This window comes from Tachyglossus aculeatus, chromosome 1, assembly GCF_015852505.1.
Source record: "Tachyglossus aculeatus isolate mTacAcu1 chromosome 1, mTacAcu1.pri, whole genome shotgun sequence".
Lineage (NCBI taxonomy): Eukaryota > Metazoa > Chordata > Mammalia > Monotremata > Tachyglossidae > Tachyglossus > Tachyglossus aculeatus.
Genome location: NC_052066.1, coordinates 159,301,240 through 159,321,093, shown reverse-complemented (window position 1 = coordinate 159,321,093; position 19,854 = coordinate 159,301,240). Strand labels below are relative to the sequence as shown.

Sequence of the window (19,854 nt, the reverse complement as noted above, 5' to 3'; positions counted from 1 at the left end):
TGTGCAATGCATTATACTAAGCGCTGGGGTGGATACAAGCAAATAGGGTTGGACAAAGCCCCTGTCCCATGCAGAGCTCACAGTCTTAATCCCTGTTTTACAGATGAGGTAACCAAGGCCCAGAGAAGAGACTTGCCCAGGGTCACATGGCAGATAAGTCACGGAGCAGAGATTGAACCCATGACCTTCTGACTCCCGGGCCCATGCTCTATCCACCATGCCATGCTGCTTCTGTAAAAAGTCCACTGCCATTTTACAGATTCCACTATTATTATTACTACTACTAATTAGAAGAATCATTAATCCAAACTTTTAATCACATTTCTCTCTGCCAGCAAAGATCCTTGCAGACACATAGTCCTTGGTGAAGGCCTTGACAAGTCCTCAAATGGGCAATGGTGAGAAAAAGTGCAATACCACAATTTCATGGGCACAGTGTGCAACTACAAGGTGCTTTCAGTGTGCTACTCAGACTCATGTATATAGTTTCATGGTCAGCTTTGATGCCTTCCAACCAAAGGGCAATTCTGTATAGTGTTCCAACTATATTTTCTTTATTTTATTAACAAATTGCTTTCCTTTGTTGCATTGCTTCACTGGCAAATGTACTGCGAGCTTAGAAGAATAATGTAGCAGTTACTGCACTGTGGTGCAAGATGAGTAAACTTCAATAAATATTTGCCTAGAATAGGTAAAATAGTGGTCTAAATACCAAAGGAGATTATGACCCCTGTTGGGTTGTTTCTGGTTTTTTTTTTTTAATATTGTATGATTTCTCTTCTGTGCTTGAAGAAAACACCCTGCTCTATGTAGAGCTAGTCTGTATCAGGTTGTTAAACCTTATCGTCTACTCTAGGGATTCGGGGCCATTTGCCTATCATTTATTGTGAACTCCTGAAGGGCAGGGCATGGCTTTCTTTTGATTAACCCTTGTATTCCCTTTCCCAAATGTCTTGTACAGCACCATGCACACAGTTGGGTGCTCAATAAATATTAATTGAGGAGAAGGGTACCACAGGGTAGTAAGAACAACCCAGGTGATCTCAATTAAAGGAACAGTACAGGGGGAAAGCGAGTGTCTACTGGGGAAAAGAGCTATATAACATTCCACTTTCCAGAGAAGATTTTATAGTTATCACAGATTAAGGATGTTCATAATTATGTTTCTGGGGGAGCTGCACCTACAACGTTGAGACTATGAGCTACATGTGGGACAAGGTACTGTGTCCAACCCAATTTGCTTGTATCCACTCCAGCACTTTGTACAATGTCTGGCACATAGTAAATGCTTAACAAATACCATTATTATTATTATGGAAAGCCAAAGAATCATGCACAATTTAACTATCAAAGCCTTTCCAAAGTTGAATTGTATTCTCAATTATTCAAGTCAATCCAATTAATATTTATTGGGTGCCTATAACATGCCTGACCCTGTTTTGGACCCTCTCTAGATTGTAAACGTGTTTTGGGCAGGTAATCTGCCTGGTGTATTGTTGTGTTGTATTCTCCCAAGTGCTTAATATAATGCCCTGCATACAGTAAGTGCTTAGTAAAGACGATTGATTATGCTGTTTATTTATGCACTGAAAAACATTTTTCAAGTTAGAGACCAAACTGCTTTACAAAATGTAAATTCCAGAATTTAGATCAGTGAACAATCCCTTCAACAACCTCATTGGGTTAACTCACCTCGTGTCAATTCTTCAAGCACCAGCAAACAGGTTTCAAGTGCTAATGCCAAGCTTTTAAAGGTTGCTCTTAATGCACCATCAGTCAAGGAAAAAGCAATCATTTTAGGGAACACTATAATTTCTGACAATAAAGATTTATTTCATGCACTGGAAAGTTTCACCACAATGAATGATGGGCTCTTGACCAATAAACTGTATAGCCCTCTATTAAAAAAATTATTGAATATAAAACATCCAAAGGAGGAGGAAAGGGGGTTTATTTCGGTTGTATTCTAGGTCTGACTTTTTGTTAAATCTGAAGTTTTCATATACAATTCCTGGTCCTTCATTCTGGGATAACACCCAACTCTGAATCAAATCATCACCTTCTTTTCACCCTTCCTACCCCCTCTCTCTCTCTCTCTCTCTCTCTCTCTCTCTCTTTCACTCACACACACACACACACACACACACACACACACACACTCACACACGACATCCCAACATGAAAACGTTTACGTTTATCGCTTCACTTACTATAATACAAGATTTACAGGCAATCCCATTGTCACATATGACACCCTTTGAAATGTTCTAAACCAGGTTTTTCTAAAGAGAAATATATGCTCTGCTTATTCAGTTTAGACACAGTATAGGAGAGTGTTCAGCAAAAAGTTGGAGTCAGGAGACAATTTACAAAACAAGATTAAACCAAATCCCAACATCAAATCTGAATCTTGGTCAAGCAATTGACATGAGGTCAGTTAACCCAATGATATTGTTGAGGGGACTGAACCTCTGAACCTCAATTTCTCCACCCGAGCAATAGGCACTGCACTGATTTGTGGCACGCCAGAAGATCTTTGATTAAACAGTAAAAGTCTATGAAGTTATCTGTAAATGCCCCTCATCCATCTTTTCTCTCACACACCCTTCTCCTGAAAAATCTCCTGACACCCCTCCAATTATCCCAAGTCATCATGCCCCATCTGGTCTCAACCCCAACCTACCTTTTCCTGATTCACAAATCAACAAACTCAACTCCACCTTTTCTGCTGAACTCAGCTCCCTTGCACAGTTGTCCCTCTGTCAAGTTCATACCACCAACCCATAGCTCTAGATCATTCTGCAGCACACTCCTTCCACTCTTGTGCATGAGCTGTGGAGCACTGCTGGTGGAAATTCAGACAGGAGACCTAGCTCATCCATCTCAAACGGATCCTCACTTGCTACAACACTGCTCTCTCCTCTGCCCAGCAACAATACTTTCCCTCCTTTATTGACTCCCATGCCCATTGCCTGTGCTAGCTGTTTCAGACTTTTAACTCCCTCATTTTAAATTCCCACCTAATGACCCCACCACCTAGTTCATTGATAAAACTGAAACCACCAGCTGTACTCTCCATAAAATCTCCCCTGCACCTCTCATTTCATCCTCCTCCTGTCCCATCTCTGACTTTCCCATCCTTCCCAGATGAATCTCATTAGATCACTGACCCCAACCATAATCTACCCACTCACCTGTGCCTCCAATCCCATCCCCTTAAAATACTTACCTTCTCCCTTCTTCCCTTCCTGACCATCATCTTCAACTGTTCACTTTCCCACAGTTTCTTCCTCACTGTTTTCAAATATGCCTATGTAACCCCTATCCTAAAAAACCCTCCCTTGACCCCACTGCACCCTCCGGTTATCACCCAAACTCCTTCCTACCATTCCTTTCCAAACTCCATCAGTTGACATTCGCTACTTCTATTTCTCTTCCAAATTTCTCCATCACCCCCTACAATCTCACTTCTGCCCCTTCCCTCCAAGGAAACTGCCCTCTCTAAGGTCACCAATCACCTTCTTCTTGACAAACTCAATGACCTCTACTCCATCCTCATCCTTCTAGACTTCTCAGATGCAGACCACCCCCTTCTGCTAGATCTTGTATCTAACCTTGTCGTCTCTTGGTTCTCCTCCTATCTTTCTGGCCACTCCTCCATCACTTACACTGGCTCCTCCTCTGCCTCTCACCCACTAACTGTGGAAGTCCCAGCCAGAGGCTCAGTTTTGGGTTCCCTTTTATTCTCCACCCCCATCCACTCCTATAGCTTCAACCTTCATCTCTCAGGATGATTCCCAAATCTACCTCTTTGGTCCTAATATATATATATATATATATATATATATATATATATATATATATATATCTTTCTCTCTCTCTGTCTCTCTCTCTCTCTGTCTCTTTCTCTCTCTCTGTCTCTCTGTCTCTGTTTCTCTCTGTCTCTCTGTCTCTCTGTCTCTCTCTCTCTCTCTCTCTCTCCCCTTGCATTTCCTCCTGCTTTCAAGACTTCTCTAACTGGATGTTCCACTGAAACCTGAAACTTGACATGTCCAAAATAGAACACCTTGTCTTCCCACCTATACCCTCTCTCTGTTGCCACCTGACATTCTGATTACTGTACATGACACCATCCTCCATGTCACACAAGCCCTCTTGACATCATCCTTGACTCCCCCGTCATTCAATCACCATATTCAGTCTATCACCAACTCATTCTAACTTCACAATATCTCTAAAATCTGCCTTGTCTTCTCTGTCCAAACTGCTCCATGCTGATGCAAGCATTAGCCATTTCTTGCTTTGACTACTGCATCAGCCTCCTCACTGACCTCCCTGCTTCCAGTTTCTCTTCACTCCAGTTAATATTTCACTCTGCTGCTTGTCTTATTTTTAAAAATCATTCTGAACATGTCTCCCCTTACCTAAAAACCTCAAATTGTTGCCTATCCATTTCTGCATCAAACACAAACTCCTTATCTTTGGATTTAAGTCATTCAATCAACTTTCCCCTTCCTACCTAACCTTGCTCATCTCCCGTTGAAACATAGCCCACACATTTTGTACCTCTAACACCAACCTATTTATTGTACCTTGACCTCATCTTTTACCATCAACCCTTGCCCAAGTCCTCCTTCTGGCTGGGCTTCCCCTTCATATCTGATAGGGCAACACTCTCTCCAGCTTCAGGCCCTACTAGAATCATATCACCAAGAAGCCTTCCCTGACATACTTATCCTTTCCCCACCCTAGTTGCCCTCCCTTCTGTCATCTATGTGCTTGGGTCTGTACCTCTTAAGCACTTTGTTACTCATTCCACCCCGCAGCCCCACAGAACTTATGTGCATAGCCTTACACTCTGTTTCTTCCCTTACCAATAACATATTTGAATGACTGTCTGCCCCACTAGACTCTAAGCAACTTGAGGGTAGGAACTGTGTCTACCAACTCTATTGTACTGTACTCTCCCAAGCTCTAAATAGTGTTCTGCACTTAGCAAATACCACCGATGGACTGATTGCCATAAACGCTAAATTATATGTCTGAATTATCTAATATGATATAAAATGGTGGAACTCATTGATATTGCTGTTGTACTAATCCTAAATATCCCAAGAACACAGGCAGAGAAAATAAATAACAACGTGGATATGTTTGGCAGAGCAGCTGAACCAAATGTGGAGTCTGAAAAACCGCAAAATAAAGCCATCCTTTCAGTGCCTGAAGAGATTCCCCATTCGCTAGTAAAGACCAAAACTCAAAAGGTGGCTCTTGCGGATAAGTCACATTACCTGGAGATTTTTCTCTCAGCAATAGATAACTGCACAGTACTTGGTTAATGACTGCACTATTAAAGTTTGTTAACTTGACTAATCTGAGCAAAATAAATAAAATAACAAGGCATTTGGTCCTATGTCCTTAACAGCCCTCCTATGTCCTTAACAGCCCCAGTTTATGCCTCCTCCATCAGAGCATACTTGGTCCTGGAAGAGGTTCTAGGTGCTGACTACTTGAATTTCTACTAGCCTCTGCTGCTGAATTGTCTCCTAGTTGCAAGTTTCAGGGATAGAGGGATGTATAAGAGCCAGAAACCTTTTCAATTTCCCAACGAAGTTTCTCAGGCCACACCTTGCATTATTCTCTCTCAGCTGGAGTAAAGCTGACTTGTTTAAAAGTGAGATAAGGCCCAGGTCCCAGTGCTCGAGTCTCAGAAAACATCGGTGCCAGGTCCCATGAGGACAAAGGGACAAAGGTTCAAGGTTGCCAACTGCCAATGATGATTTTTACAAACAGTATGAATAAAAATTAGAATTTTGACTGACAGATCAACATTGGTAGTGAGCATGAGCTGGGAGAGATGTGGGGGTGAGGCTGTTCCCATGGTAACAATTCGCCAGACACAACAAACTTCACATCCAGGTATTCTCCCTTCTAAAGGAGTTGGCCGAGGTGGATGATGACATAGAGACTGAGGTGGCAGCGATGATGCTCCAAGAACCCTTTCTGTCACTGACATGGGGAGTGGTCACCTCTCTTTATAGACATCCAAATATTTTTGTGATCTTTACAGACACAATCAATTCAAGCTGGTTTTAAGGACTGTGTGAAATTACAGATGATTGGCAAAACTGTGGCCATTGCACCCCCTGAGTTTCCATCTAGAAAGACATATAATAATAAAATAATAATAATAGCATTCACTGAGCTCTTACCTTGTGCCAAGCACTGTGCTAAGCCCTAGGGAAGATACAAGATAATCAGATTGGTTACCGTTTCTGTCCCATATGAAGCCCACAGTCTAAGGAGGAGGGAGGACAGGTATTTTGTTCTCATTTTATATGTGAGAAAATTGAGGCACAGAGAAGTTAAGTGACTTGTCAAAGGGCACACAGCAGGCAGGAGACAGAGCCAGAACTAGAATCTGTATCTCCTGACTACCAGCCCCATGCTCTTTTCCATTAGGCTATGTGGCCTCCATTGTTTCCACCTACAGCCTTCTGAGCAGGGCTCCTAGCCTCGTCCATCCTTAGCCTCCTCTCTGATCTCCCATCTTCCTGTCTCTCCCCACTTCAGTCTATACTTCACTCTGCTGCCCGGATTATCTTTGTACAGAAAAGCTCTGGGCATGTCACTCCCCTCCTCAAAAATCTCCAGTGGTTGCCTGTCAACCTACAAATCAAGCAAAAACTCCTGAGTCTCGGCTTCAAGGCTGTCCATCACCTTGTCCCCTCCTACCTCACCTCCCTTCTCTCCTTCTACAGCCCAGACTGCACCCTCCGCTCCTCTGCCGCTAACCTCCTCACTGTGCCTCGCTCTCGCCTGTCTCGCGTCGACCCCTGGCCCACGTCCTTCCCCTGGCCTGGAATACCCTCCCTCCACACATCTGCCAAACTAGCTCTCTTCCTCCCTTCAAAGCCCTACTGAGAGCTCACTTCCTCCAGCAGGCCTTCCCAGACTGAGCCCTCCCTTTTTCCTCTCCTCCTTCTCCCCTCCCCATTTGCCCCTCAGCCCTACCCCTTTCCCCTCCCCACAGCACTTGTGTATATTTGTACATATTTATTACTCTATTTTATTAATGATGTGTATGTAACTATAATTCTATTTATTCTGATAGTACTGACACCTGTTTACTTGTTTTGTTTTGTTGGCTGTCTCCCCCTTCTAGACTGTGAAACTGTTGTTGGGTAGGGACCGTCTCTATATGTTGTCGACTTGTACTTCCCAAGCGCTTAGTACAGTGCTCTGCACACAGTAAGCGCTCAGTAAATATGATTCAATGAATGAATGAATGAGGGAGGGAGGGGAAGGGGGGAAGAAGAGGATCAGACAGGGAGGAAAATAGAAGATAGAATAAAGTATAATTATTTACTTCCCTTTTTTATTCCCCAACAGCCTAGTACACTGTTCCATGTCACATCCCACCTGCCTACTCCCTCGTTGCATTACGGACCCCAAATGGAATATGACAGACAGGGCCAAGAGAGTATAAATAACACTGCACAATCACTACCTTATAGTCAATTCCTCTGTGCAGGTGCTTGGTCCTGAAAGATCAGCACCAAGGCTATCAGTTGTTCCTGATGGGAGACTCTGTCATCAGTACTGGCCCCTGCACAACACAGGAACCCAAATACTGTCCTATTGATTCTGATTATTTGTTTGTACGTATCTTTTACACATTATAGCCCCCTCTCAGGTCACACCTGGAGAGTTTCCAGTACTCTACCAGTCTCAGCCACAGGAGGGAGAGTCAAGCAGAGGCATACCCATTCCTAGCTTGGGCAGTGGCTAGCAAGTGAAAGGCAATCTGCTATAAGCCAAAGCTCACCTGTGCTGGGCAGCAGCGGCATGGGAGAGGCTCAAGGGTGGAGACTCAAGTTTACTGCATGGAAGAAGGCAATGGTAAACCATTTCCATATTTTACCAAGAAAATTCTATGGATAAACTACAAGAGTGATAGCAGATGGAGGTGGGGCCTTCTGAGAGAGAAGTGTCCATGGAGTCGCTATGGGTTGGAGATGACTCGACAGCAGACAAGACACATTAGATATATGTAAATGGCCAGCTCCGAATGACCACACTATGTCAGATCTGGAAATCTGTGTATATATATAAATGCCAGGCTCTGAAAATCCCTCCCAACACTGGGTCTGAGAACTGCAGGAAACTCAGGCACTGTATTAAACCCTGGGGAAGATATAAACCAATCAGATTGGACACAGTCCCTGTCTCACACAGAGCACACAGTCTTAATCCTCATTTTAAAGATGAGGCAGCTAAGGCAAAAAAAGTTAAGTGACTCACCCAAGGTCACTTTGCAGAGAAGTGGTGGAGCCAGGATTAGAAACCAGGTCTGACTCCAGGCCTGTGCGCTATCCTTTAGGCAAAACTACTTCTCTAAGCAGTTCCAACCCTGTCCCTTCCTCCCACAATATCCCTCCCTCCCAACTTCTCCACTTTGGCCAAGGTTTTGACAGGGCAGTAGCCCAGATCAGGCAGGATAAATGGGGCCTCTAGAAATGTTAGGCAAATTTCAGGAAGCAGCATGGCTCAGTGGAAAGAGCTTGGGCTTTGGAGTCAGAGGTCATGGGTTCAAATCCCAGCTCTGCCAATTGTCAGCTGTGTGACTTTGGCCAAGCCACCTAAATTCTCTAGGTCTCAGTTACCTCATCTGTAAAATGGGGATTAAGACTGTGAGCCCCCCGTGGGACAACCTGATCACCTTGTAACCGCTCCAGCGCTTAGAACAGTGCTTTGCACATAGTAAGCGCTTAATAAATGCCATCATTATTATTATTCCAATTCTGTGCTGCTTCCAGCTGAAACACCAACACCACCCTGCCTTTCTCACCCCTCCATGAACACAAACCTTAAATCCAGCTTCTCTGCTTCATCCACAGGTAGCACAGAATTGCAGTGAGGCAAAAGAGGCCCCTTAAATCTTCCTACGATCTCCACCCTTTCAAACTCGCTCCAATTCTGTGTTGCTCATGATGAAGCTGAGAAAATCCCACTCCCCAGCGGTAGAAAAGGAGGAGGATGTCATGGCTGCCATTAAGGCTAGAGTCTTCACTTCACCACCAGTTGAGATTTTAGGATTCAAAAATCTTGTCAATTTTCAAAAAAGTGAATGAACTTTGAAAAATGCCTGAAGACCCTGATAGAAAGAGAAAGCGTTTAAAAGAGTGCAGAGATGTTTGAAAGAACACAGCCTGCTATAGAGTGACTTCTGAGGAAAAGAAGGTTGTTAACATAAACTGGAGAAATTTTTTTCTAAAATTGAAAACCCGCAACCACAGTCAGCAGAGCAAACATCTATTTTTGCATCCTCCTACAATATAACTCCTTATTTAGTTAATGTTATCATGCTATGCTTTGGATTACTTTAATAGAGAATAAATAATAGTTTAGCGATTTTTAATGTTACAGAAAATAGCATTTAAAGGAATTTCATGTTATTTTTTCAGAGGTTCTGAAATGGACTCCAATTCATAACATGGAAAAACATACCCCACAATGATACAACCATGATTTTGAGGAACATTTCATGGCTATATTGTGGGGTGTGCTTATATATACTTTTATATTACCTATATATAACAAGATGTATTTATAAATAAAAGGATCTTTCCGAAGAGCGGGCAATCTTAAACACTGCTAACTTTTCATGTATAAAAGATAGCTATAAATGGGATAAAAACAACATGAAATTCCAATGCAATTACAATAAAAGTATTTACTTTTCACATTGCTTTATGCACTTGAAATCAGCTAAATGTAGCACCCCTTTGCATTTCTTCTCTTCTATTGTCATTTTAAATGCATTTATAAGTCATTACTCCTGTGGTTTAGAAATGTCATGTTTGCACTTAAACTTTATTAAATGTGTTTTTATGAAACGTACAGATTTTTCTTCTATTGAGAGCAAACATTATCAGAGTTTTTGAAGCATACAAAGACTCTGAAAGACTTTGAAAGAAAGGATGAGAGGAAACACTTCCTTCTTAGTTCAAGACTACAGTATTGACTGAGAAATCCTACCTCTTTGTGCAGGGGCAATTAAAAGGCCAAAGCATATCTGACAAAACCTCCCACAGTTAAAGACTGTCCTTTGCCAAGCAGGTGTGTTGGCCACTTGCAGGTGTTTCCAAATCTGCTTGTTGGTCTAAACTTCCTCCTCAAGTCTCTGGTCAAGGAGAACAAGTCTTGTCCTATTGCTACATGAAAGTTAGCTTTGTTGATAGTGGTTCTTTACCCAACCATCCCTTGATCTAAACCACTGTTTGAGGCAGGGCTTCACTATGTTTTCAGAGCATTTTCTTAATGATATTTGTTAAACGCTTACTATGTGCCAGGCACAAGGTAATAACGTTAGACATGGCCCATGTCCCACTTGGGGCTCACAGTCTTAATCCCCATTTTACAGATGAGGCACAGAGAAGTTAAGTGACTCGCCGAAGGTCATCCAACAGACAAATGGCAGAGCCAGAATTAAAACACAGGTCCTTCTGACTCTATCCAGTAGGCCATGCTGCTTCCCTGATGTTCTGCACTTCCTGATTGTATACACACAAATCCCCTTTTAGTTCAGCAAATAGCAGCCTCTTGGGAATCCTGCTGCTGTGTCCTGTATCCTCATGCTTCTCGCCCAGTAGAGCTGTTCCTCTGTGAGCATTGCTCCAGTGCTGGTGAGCCAGCTGACTGTATTCCAGGCCAACAATATTCACAATGAAGGTAACACACTGCCCTCTGAAACAACATTAACCTTGGCCACTTCTTCTTTCACCTTAAAGGGCTCTTCAAAATTATTTGGTACTCAAAATGAGCTTAGCATTTCACAATGCTTTATCAAAACACAGAAGAGAATGTGATTTAAGAGTCACAGTACAAGTTTACCAGATCACACTAATCACAAGGAGTGTCCATTAAATTCTAATTTGTCAGTGATTCAGGCCTTCCAATGACTGGTTCAAACTAATTATTTTTGTTCACCTGAAAAGCATGTAGAAAGCAATATCCTCTGGTGTTCAGCAAATTCATAGATGGTCAGTTCTTAGCTTCCAACAAGCACATCAGTAGGCAAAAAAAATGAAAGTGGTTAGCAGTTCACTGTAAACTGTGCTTATTTGAAAAGCAAGTACATTTTCTAAAATGTCTGTGTGTTATTTAAACACCATGCTGATTCAGAAAACCTTTGGTTAGCCTTTTGGGTGTTATTACCTCCTTTACAAAGGTTCCTCCTCCTCATTACCAAATATCACCACTATTCTAGCCCATTTAGAAGTTATTTTCTTCCAGATAGATCATCTTCAAAACTCTTTCTCCTCACGAAGATGCCCAGCTTTTGATGACTCCACTCTGAGGTTCAATTGCTCCTTTGAGCTAAATTCTGTCCTATTAAGCCAACAAAGCTTTTATCTGCACTAAGGAAACCAAGTTAAGTCCCTCACTGACTGAATCACAAGCTTTTGAGAACTCTCTTGAGCTTCATCAAAATTCATCAAAGTCCCAGGTCAGTGTCCAGATTCTCATTTTTATGGTCTGTACTTATATTACAAAATGGTAAAAAAAAATATGACCTTATACATAAAGTGAACCCACAGTTAGCCTAAGGATCTGCTAAGGCAACAGAACACCTACCAGGTGGGAGAAGTTTTAGATCTTATTATAATACATTGCTTTGAAGTTTCACTTGAGAATATTTGCAAAGATCTTGGAGATGGACTTACCATTTTTCAGATATTTTATTAAAGATATTTGCTGAGTTGGCATGTCAATAGGGATTTGGGGGAAAAAACTTTAAAAATATATTCTTATACAAGGAAGACTCCAGTTTAATTCCCAGTGAAGAAAAAAGCAGTATGGGGCTTTCAATGGGATATCAATTATAAAACCAGCACAATTCACTGCATGGATATTCCCAAAGCTTTGGCTTAAAGGAGGACCACTGCTTATCCAGGAAAGGGAGATGGGGAAAATTCCAGAAAAGTCTCCATCCACCTCCCATTTGGTTTGGATAATGGAAGTTACCTATATCAGAGGGGCAGCGATCAAAATTCCAATTCCAGACCCACTTCTCCAGCCTTCTGACTAGACTGGTACTTGAAGCAATCTACGGGGGTGCCTGGGAGTTGGGAAAACTACAGAGCAGTGGATCCTGACAACACAAATAATGTAACAATATAAAATATACAATCTTCCTCCACTGTTGTTCTTATAATCTCGTTGAACCTTATGTACAAGGAATAATCGACTTAGAAACACTCCTTGGTGAATTCAGGTTGACTGCTTAGAGGGATGGTTTGAGTGCTTCTTGTGACTGTTTTCAGCTGCTTCAAGTGGAAGTACACTGGCCAGGCAGAGCGCTCTGCTCTCCTGGGCTCTTTGGCGCTGCAGCTCTGAAAACTGCACAGTTACAGCACAGCAGAGAAGTGCAGTCTGACTGCCACACTAATGGTTGAATTGCTGATGGTACCTGTCTGCCACCTCCTGCCAAGACTTCGCCCCAGCCTCGCACCCCAAAAGGGACTGTATAATGTTGGGATCCCCCTAGATAAAGGGACCCAGCATAACATCTGTCACCTCAGGGAGTAGAAGTGGGGGTGGGGAGGAGAAGACGACACTACCTTCCTCTTCTATAAACCTGTAAGGCCAACCTCACCATAGGCTACTATTCCAGTCAGTCTTGAAATGAGTCGAGGTGAATGCTATGCTTGTATACAGCACCAGATTCATTCATTCATTCAATCGTATCTATTGAGCACTTACTGTGTGCAGAGCACTGTACTAAGCGCTTGGGAAGTGCAAGTTGGCAACATATAGAGACAGTTCCTACCCAACAATGGGCTCACAGTTTAGAGGGGGAGCCAGACAACAAAACAAAACATGTGGACAAGTGTCAAGTCATCAGAATAAATAGAACACCAGATATGATATGATTGAGAAGCACACAATTACCATTTGACAGATTGCTTAATACTGCCATTACATAGCAAGCTAAATGCTATACAGTGTCAACAGAAGACATGGTTCCAGTCATCTTAGTTATGAGTTAGTATAATGAAGAATCCAGATAAAAACCTACTATAAATTCCATTAAAAGTCCAATTTGACACAGGGCCTTTTGTTTCTCATCCAAATTCTGAAAACTCTTCACTGGCTCTACCTCTTTCTAAAGAAGGTGCCAGGCTCCATTTTGAATGTGGATTACTATTTTCTCCTCTTCACCTTTCAGTTCCTCTTTGTATTCACACAGAAAAGAAGGAGTTCATGTCATTTCATATGCCAAGCAATTTGCCATAGGCAACTACACCATTACTTTGTACAAATAAATTTACATAAATCATTATTAGACTGTTTTATCTTAGCAACATTATTTAGTTCCCAGAGCATAAATTAAATGCATGCTTAAAGCATAAAATTTTAAAGTTATTCCTATACTTCTTAGGAGACAGGATTAGAAATTACCATCTAATTTTTCATTCATAATGTAATTTCTTTAATATTCTTTGTGTATTTAAAAATCCCACATATAATTTTCTGGGACTTTCCTTGAAGCAAACCACAGAATACGTTACTATACTACACTTAGTTCATTCATTAGTTATTATTTCCTCTGACTGTATGCATTATGCTTTGAACACTCATTATGCAAGGCCAAGAATATGGTGACAATACAATCCAGCAGACTAGATAGCTTTTCTGATTGACATTACCATTTTAAAACTAAACTGTCTTTGTTAAAAACAAAATTCACAAGCAAATTCCCTGAAAATGGGATTTGTTTTCTATTACCCCGGTTTGATTCCAAGAAGAGCACAAAACAAGTCCTTACTGGCTTCTTAAATGTTCCTTTTCACTCCACATTTCAAATGAAAATTTTGAATTTTCCTCCCCACATGAATGTGCAAAAAAACCATTGTGACCTAGTAGATAGAACATGGGCTTAGGAGTCAAAATGACCTGGGTTCTAATCTTGGCTCTGCCACTTTGCTTTATGACCTTAGACAAGTCACTTCACTTCTCTGTGCCTCATTTATCTCATCTGTAAAATGGGGATTAAGAATGTGAGTCCCACGTGAGACACGGACTGTGTCCAACTGTATATCTACCCCAGCGCTTAGTGCAATATCTGGCACATAGTAAGTGCTCGACAAATACCATAAAGAAAAAATAAATTTGCTGGGACCTCAACCATGGCTAACCAACAATGACACTGACATACTGCTAGAATCATGAGTGCTGTGAGATATGAGGATCAATGTGATCACTTTGGCCAGGCCAGTCTCTAGCAAGGGGTGGTCAATGACCTCTTAAAGATTTTCAGTTCCCTAAAACCTTCCAACACCCTGAACCCAACTCTGTAATCTTTCCCTTGGCTTATTCCCACAACCATGAGAAAAGACCTCAGAATTCAGGCCCTTGGCTGGTTGTGAAATTTCAAAACATTTCAATCCACTGATGACTTGTCCCAGCCAAAACACGACACATTTAATACACTGCAGCAAACACTTAAGGAATGGTAACCCACTATATTCTTCTTTGGCAATGGCTAATAGGCTATTAAGACAGAACCTCAGATGTAATAAGAAACATTTCCACTGGAAGAATGTAATTTGATCAAGGCGGGGGTATTGACAACTGTGGTGGGCTCTTTGATGGGAAGGACTAATAGAATAATGTCCAGTTTTCTAGTCCTTTCTCTCTCAAGAACCCTTTGCCACTTTTCAGTGGCAAGAAGCCCAGCACAATTTCCCTCCTAGATTCAGAAGAGGATAAGATTTTGCACTACCAGTTGGGCAGTTACAATGTAACAGGAAAGTAAGAAGGAGCATTTTGGGGAGAGGCAAAAAAGGGGGAGAAATGACAATGGGGGGAGAGAGAGAGAGACAGAGAGAAATCAGAATGATGACAGTTTTGCATTTCGTTTTGTTGATATTCTAACATGAGAGGGGAAAAAGAAAGAATAAAAGTGCAATGAAAGGCCGAGGAAACTGAACAAAGCAGGACCAGAATTGGAGACATTAGTGAGTGATATGTACAAGTTAGATGATAAAACTACAGAAACATGGAGGACAAGAGAAGAAGAAAAGAGAAAGAAATGTCACTGAGAAGAAAAGATAGGCTGTTTCACAAAGTGATCCAAGCAGAAGAAGCCACAAACATACCAGTCTATAATAAAGCAGGAAACCTCAAAGCAATTTACTAAGGCCAGCAAGGAGAAGTAGAAGTAAATTCAACTTTAGTTTTAGAAGGCAGAGATTCTGATGAAGAGTAAGTTATCTTCATGAAGTGCAACTATATAGAAGTTTAGGAGATGTTAACTTTGTCGAACTAATTTTCTCCTGCAGAAATACAGGTAAAGACTTTAGAAGTGCAGTGCTACGCACACAGTAAGCGCTCAATAAATACAATTGAATGAATGAATGAACTTAAAGGAATCCTTCCATTTGTAAAGGCGATGTAGCGTGCATGTGTGTGTGTGTGTGTGTGTGTGTATGTGTGTGTGTATTGCGGTGATGGTGGTCAGGAGACATGGGGTATTCAAAACTTATATCTAAGTGAACTGAAAGTATGATTTGAATTCATGAATCTCCAAGCTCTAATTCCAACATTCTAGGACCCGTAATCACTACCCTGTGTCTCAATTTTCTCAGGAGGAAAATCAATACTAATACTGTCCCTCCCAACATCCCCATCCAAATTTAACAGAGTAATTTGAAAATGATTGCACAGTGCTTTGTGAATGTAAAAGGGGATAGTTTTAAGTCCTCCTCTTCCACAACTTCAAAAAAGTATAAATTGGGTATAAACTGTCCACATCCAAATCTTGAAACTGAATAAAATTTTCATTTCCAAGACCTTAATACAAGTGCTTAGCTATCTTTCAGTAATGCTGGTGAAAACAAATCCATCTCCAATAATGCAGATTGTAAGATGGCAATAATTTATTATCTCTACTGTAGTTTTGTCCCAGATGGACCACGTACTAGTTTATTTCCATATGTACCTGGCAGACAAATTAATCAGGTTTCCAATTCTGAAGCTTGAATTGCACTTCAATCCCCTAACAAGCTAATTCTGGGCAAGAAGCAACTCACATTTACACAGAAAAACAAATGTTCCTCATAGAGAGATTCCATCAACCTCAGGGTCACCACTTCCCCCAAAATCAACCTTTCATTGCAAGGCTTTTAACACCCAACAACTCTAGGGACTGTTTTGTCCCCAGATGGCCACACGTTACACACAGGAGCCAACCATGAGCTTAAAGAGGCAGAAGATTCAGTTAGGTTGGCCTCATTTTTGACAAGGTTGGGAGATCTTACTGACATGCTAACAACCTACCTGAGTGAGCCAGCAAGGCCCACACTATGCCAGGCGCTGCTCTGTAAAGTACCTGCTCTCTTATTTTCCTTTTTTTTTTCCAGGAGCAGCACTTGATGGAGCTGAGCAGCTCCAGCATCTTCAGGGATGCAACTGTTAATAAATTGTTAGTGTTTCTCCCAGTATTCTCCAGAGATCAATTTTAAGTTCACTTTTGTTTTTAATTATATGCCACTGATATTGGTGTTAACATTAGTCATATTGGATTGTTCATGGATGGCTATGTTTTACATACAGTGCTTATTTCAAAGTCAAACCAACTAGGCTTAAATGAACATCATGTGTAAATCCATTAGGAGTTTCAAAACCAGAATCTGGACCTCAATAAGGACAAGAAAGTCATAATGATTCCTACTAGAATTTTTAAAATCTGGCAATCTTAATATCCTGTGAGCAATGAAATTCGATGAAAGTCAAAGAATGTAAACATTTGTGGGTGCTGTTGATGAGGCTGCAAAAGATTGCAAAGATGGTGTCTTGTTACCATTTCGAATTAATAATAGCATGAGTTTGACTTTGGCCCAGTGCTTCTCTGGATCACCCTATAAATACTGCTGGTATTTTCAATTTAAAGCAAGAACACTCCATTTGGCCATAATGCTTGTTTTCACTATGTGTTTTAGTAAGAACGGGAAGGCAGATTTAGGGAACCTTCTTCTGACATAATGAGCTTGTCTTGATGACATACGATGAGGGGCTAGAAAAAATGGTTTTGCGTATGCATGTAGAGTTAGACAGGCTGAGTACTACAAATGAGTTTTCCTACACAGGATTCTGCGAAAATGCAATCCTCACATTATAGGAAAAATTGTGTGTATTCAAATAGAAATAGGTCTGATTTGATTTTTGAGCCCATATGTCTTTCTTCTAGCCTAAGGAAGGGTTGACTCATATTATAAAGCCCTGCCTGGATTACGATGATTATTAGGAACATCCTGACTGATTACAGAATTCTCCCTCTCATAGACAGTAGATTTATTTTTCATCTAAAATGGTTAATGTAGATATTCAGTATTTCCTACTTCAGAAACTGACTTGAACTCCTTGAATTTACCAAGCACTGAGAACTTCAAAGGCTACAACAGGTTTCTGGAAGGAAAAGGTAAAGATGTTAAAGGAAAAAATTATAGAAGTTATAAAGTTTAAGCAGGGTAATTACATTTGTAGGCAAAAACTCCTCACTCTCGGCTTCAAGGCTCTCCATCACCTCGCCCCCTCCTACCTCACCTCCATTCTTTCCTTCTACAGCCCAGCCCGCACCCTCCACTCCTCAGCCACTAACGTCCTAACTGTGGCTCGTTCTCGCCTGTCCCACCATCGACCCCCGGCCCACATCCTCCCTCTGGCCTGGAATGCCCTCCCTCCACACATCCACAAAGCCAGCTCTCTTCCTCCCTTCAAAGACCTGTATATATGTACATATGTTTGTACATAGTTATTACTCTATTTATTTATTTATTTATTTATTTATTTTACTTGTACATATCTATTCTATTTATTTTATTTTGTTAGTATGTTTGGTTTTGTTCTCTGTCTCCCCCTTTTAGACTGTGAGCCCACTGTTGGGTAGGGACTGTCTCTATATGTTGCCAATTTGTACTTCCCAAGCACTTAGTACAGTGCTCTGCACATAGTAAGCGCTCAATAAATACGATTGATGATGATGATGATGACCTACTGAAAGCTCACCTCCTCCAGGAGGCCTTCCCAGACTGAGCCCCCTCCTTCCTCTTCCCCTCCTCCCCCTCCCCATCACCCCCGCCTTACCTCCTTCCCCTCCCCACAGCACCTGTATATATGTTTGTACATATTTATTACTCTATTTTACTTGTACATATTTACTATTCGATTTATTTCATTTTGTTAATATGTTTTGTTTTGTTGTCTGTCTCCCCCTTCTAGACTGTGATCCCGCTGTTGGGTAGGGACCATCTCTATATGTTGCCAACTTATACTTCCCAAGTGCTTAGTACAATGCTCTGCACACAGTAAGCGCTCAATAAATATGATTGAATGAATGAATGAAGTGGCCATTAAAGGAAAAGTTAGGTTTAACCCTATCCATGAGGATGGTTATAGGATGGTTACTCTCAGGCTGTTCTTCTAAGTGTCCTCTGTTGCCATGAAGGACCACCGCCTGAACCAGTAAGATACCTCTTGTGTTCCCAATGTACTTGCTCACAGCTAGAGAACACTTCATCCTACTCCACTGTGAACTCAGTATTGTTAAAGATTCACATAATGGATCTGCCAAACAGAATCTATAGGATCACAAGTGACCAAGTCTTGGAATTAAGTCGGTCTCCTAGCACTGAAGTTATGCTCACCTCAAAACAGCTGCATTTGGTGGCACATGTGAGGTGAATGGACAACAGCAGAATACCGCAAATGCTGCCTTATGATGAACTGAAATTGAAACTGCAAGCTGGGCAGAGAAAACTTTTTAAGGAGACAATAAAGAAAAGTCTCAGACAATGCTGCATCCCAGCTGAAAACTAAGAGTAAACAGCTGCAGGTAGACCTGCATGGCCCACTCTAATAAAGGGTAGCTCCTTTTGAGTAAAAATTGAAGACAGAAGCAAAACTGAAAACAGTGCCAGTTGTTACACATAACAAAGGTGGAAACACAACAGAGGATGGCCTTTGTGTAGTTTGTTGTCTGGACTGTGGGTCCCACTGCATCTTTTCAGTCACACCTATACTCATAGGTGAATTTCACTGAGTGGCATCATCTTTGAGCATGAAGGACATCTAAATATTGTAAAGAGTCACATTGCTCAAAGTGATGACCATATAGGGAGTGAGGATCTTTAAAACTGTCATTTCAAGGCACAAATACAAGGAGATTCCTCTACCACTAGTTTTCTATAAGGGTTTAAGCTTCAAGAGAGCAGGTATCATGTTATATCCAAACTCTATAGGTCCTCTATTGCTTCAAGCACTCTGTGATGATGATGATGATGATGATGAAGAATCAAAGAATTACTCTACATAGGCATGAGTCAGAGGTTCTGTATCTCGAGGAAACCAAATAAGTTGCATGAAGCAGGTCACTTTTCCTGAAGTCCATAAATGGGCAGGAAACAACAGCTCTTGAACTGAGTATATCTCCTCCAGTTATTTTGCTGCTTTATACTACTTCAACTGCTAAATGAATAAAGCACTGTTATTCAGCTTAACTCTCCATTTACCCAAGGTAAATGGAGAGTTAAGCTGAATAATGGACCTAAACGGAAATATTTTGACATAAAAATATAATATAAATTGGGCTGTAAAAGACTAGAAAGCTCTCAGTCACAGTGTGCAAGTTGAAACCCATTAACCTAATACCTAGGCTGCCATTCAGATGCAGAGAGCTGTATCTTAAGTTAATACCCATTTGTGTATTTCTCCTCCCAAATTACGGTACAATTTGGCTTCAGAGTAACAAAACTGGCAGGGTCTGTAATTTTTACTTGGCTATGCTGT

At 41.3% G+C, this 19,854-nt stretch overlaps 1 protein-coding gene across 3 annotated transcripts in view; it reads right to left on the bottom strand.

Moving 5' to 3' along the window:
- Positions 1–19,854, bottom strand: part of FOXN3 (forkhead box N3) — a 383,654-nt gene that overhangs the window by 279,672 nt on the left and 84,128 nt on the right. Inside the window, exon 2 of one of the 3 annotated variants that reach the window (XM_038751976.1) lies at positions 18,714–18,825. The exons of the other annotated variants lie outside the window; for them this stretch is intronic. The gene's annotated coding sequence lies outside the window, so the exon portion shown is untranslated. The remainder of the gene's footprint in view (positions 1–18,713; positions 18,826–19,854) is intronic. 3 annotated transcript variants of the gene reach the window in all.